The 2,606-nt window shown below is 47.4% G+C and overlaps 1 non-coding gene across 1 annotated transcript; it reads right to left on the reverse strand.

Moving 5' to 3' along the window:
- Window positions 1–1,388: 1,388 nt before the first annotated feature.
- Window positions 1,389–1,453, reverse strand: Trnaa-ugc (transfer RNA alanine (anticodon UGC)). Its single transcript has one exon. It is a non-coding gene; the product is annotated as a tRNA-Ala (tRNA).
- Window positions 1,454–2,606: the final 1,153 nt, after the last annotated feature.

Raw genomic sequence — 2,606 nt, forward strand, 5'->3', positions numbered from 1 at the left:
GTTAGCCTTGAACTTTGGATCTTCCCTGACCTCAGCCTCCCAAGTGCTGAGCCATGCACCACCTCATCCAGCTGATTAGAACTTTATATGATCACTTTACCCCCAAGGTTCCCACCTCAGTTCACATCCTCATCAGCACTCACCTGGATCCTCAGCCTGCTCAGTGCTGCCAGACCTGGATCTATGTAGTACAAACCTGCTCCTGTCATTTCTCTCCAGAGAATCTTTCCATTCCCTCCTTTGCACCTAAACTCCCTTGCAGGCTCTCATTAGTTACCTTTCTCATACTGAGCACAGAACTCCTTGAGGCCTCTGATTCCCACCCTTTGATCCTCACATTTCCCTCTACCTGGGCCAGCATTATTATTATTAATATCATCATCATCATCATCCCTCCTCCTCCTCCTCCTCCTCCTCCTCCTCCTCCTCCTCTTCTTCTCCTTCGTCTCCTTTGTCTCCTTCTTCTCCTTCTTCTCCTTCTTCTACTTCTTCTCCTTCTCCTTCTTCTCCTTCTTCTCCTTCTCCTTCTTCTCCTTCTTCTCCTTCTTCTCCTTCTTCTCCTTCTTCTTCTTCTTCTTCTTCTTCTTCCTTCACCTCCTCTTCTTCTTCCTCTTCCTTTTTGTAGGTACTGGGGTTTGAACTTAGGGCCTTGTACTTTTCAGGCCCGGAGTCATGCATTCAGCCCTGTTGTGCACTGTTTGTAATATGAGGGTCTACTTTCTGCAAATCCTGCAACTAGGCTGTGATCCGTCTGTTTATGCTTCCTATTGCAGTGGGGATGACAGGACATCATGCCAACTTCTTCTGTTGAGATGGAGTCTCAGACTTTTCTGCCCCCATCTGGCCTTGAACCCTGATCCTCCTGATCTCAGCCTCTTATATAGCTAGGATGACAAATATAACTCACTGACACTGAACCATCCTTCCTTCTTTGGAATATTATTATTATTACTACTACTATTATTTATTGTTGTTGTTGTTGTTATTGTATCAGTCCTGGGGCTTGAAGTCTGGGCCTGGGCATTGTCCCTGAGCTTCTTTTGCTCAAAGCTAGTGCTCTACCATTTGAACCACAGTGCCACTTCTGGCTTTTTTCTAAGTAGTTTATTGGAGATAAGAGTCTCATGGACTTTCTTGCCCAGGCTGGCTTCAAACTGCCAGCCTGGATTACAGATCTAGCTAGGATTACAAGCTTGAGCCATCAGGGTCCAGCCAGTGGAACATTCTTTGGAGCATTCTTCTTATTCTTTATTTTTTTGGGGGGGGGGGGTCAGGTTGTGAGCCTGAACTCTGGGCCTGGGTGCTGTCCCTCAGCTCTTCAGCTCAATGCTAGCACTCTACCACTTGAGCCACAGCGCCACTTCTGGCTTTTTTCCTTTTTGCTTATGTGGTGCTGGGAATCGAACCCAGGGCCTCATGCATGCAAGGCAAGTGCTCTACCACTGAGCCACCCTCCCAGCCCTCTTCTTATTCTTACTTGGCAAAGTTGAAGTCACTTGCTAGGAATCACAGTGGGCAGACCTGGATAGGCTAAGATAGGCTGGGGCCTGGTGCTCCCCAGCCTCCAGCCATCCCAGTACTTGGTGGGCCCCTACTATAGGGAGTTCAATAACATCCTTTGGGGATGGAAAAGTACACCAGACAAGGGCTGCATTTGTGTTTTATCTCCTGCTCTGAGCAATGAGCACTTGTCCTGCCTTGACCTCACTCTAGTCACAGTTCCTGGGGACCAGAGTGTCACGAGGAGGGATCAGACTATCTAGAACACAAGCTGGGGAAGCCAGACTTGGGAAAATCTTCTGCCTCTAGCCTGAGGGGGCAGGGCTACAGATCCTGTGCAAACCACAGAGCATACACCATGTAGCTCCCTAAGCTCTGGATCCTTCTCTAAGCAGCTAATCTCTGGCAAGAGTAGTTCTAGCTAATTCTAGTCCAGTTGCTTTTTTTTGGCGGGAGGGGGGGGGCGGGACTTAAACTCTGGGCAGGCGCTGTTCCTGAGCTCATTGGCTCAAGGCTAGTGATCTACCACTTTGAGCCATAGTGCCACTTCCTGTTTTCTGGTGAGTAATTGGAGATAAGAGTCTTATAGGGCTGGGATGTAGCTTAGTGGCAAAGCACTTGCCTAGCAAGTGCAATGTTCTGATTTTGATCCCAGTACCAAAAAAGAAAAAACAAAAAAAATTAGTTTAAAATAAAAACCAAAAACTTAACATTTAGCTGGGTGCCAGTGGCTCACACCTATAATCCTAGCTACTCAGGAAGGAGACCTGAGGATCATGGTTCAGATACCAGTGGTTCACACTTGTAATCCTAGCTACTCAGGAAGCTGAGTTCTGAAGATCATGGTTCAGAGAGCCTCATGCTCTTGCTTTACTTTTTGGCTTTAGGATGGTGCTCTACCACTTGAGCCATGGCTCCACTTCTGGCTTTTTTGGTGGTTAATTACAGATAAGAGTCTCACAAACTTTCCTGCCTGAGCTGGTCTTGAACCATGATCCTCAGATCTCAGCCTCCTAAGTAGCTAGGCTTATAGGTAGGAGTCACCAGTGCCCGGCAGCCAATTGCTTTTTTATATTATTCCCCACTTGGGAGCTTTGCCTATCTAG

Source organism: Dipodomys merriami, unplaced genomic scaffold (genome assembly GCF_024711535.1).
Source record: "Dipodomys merriami isolate MVZ:Mamm:240054 unplaced genomic scaffold, mDipMer1.0.p SCAF_19, whole genome shotgun sequence".
NCBI lineage: Eukaryota > Metazoa > Chordata > Mammalia > Rodentia > Heteromyidae > Dipodomys > Dipodomys merriami.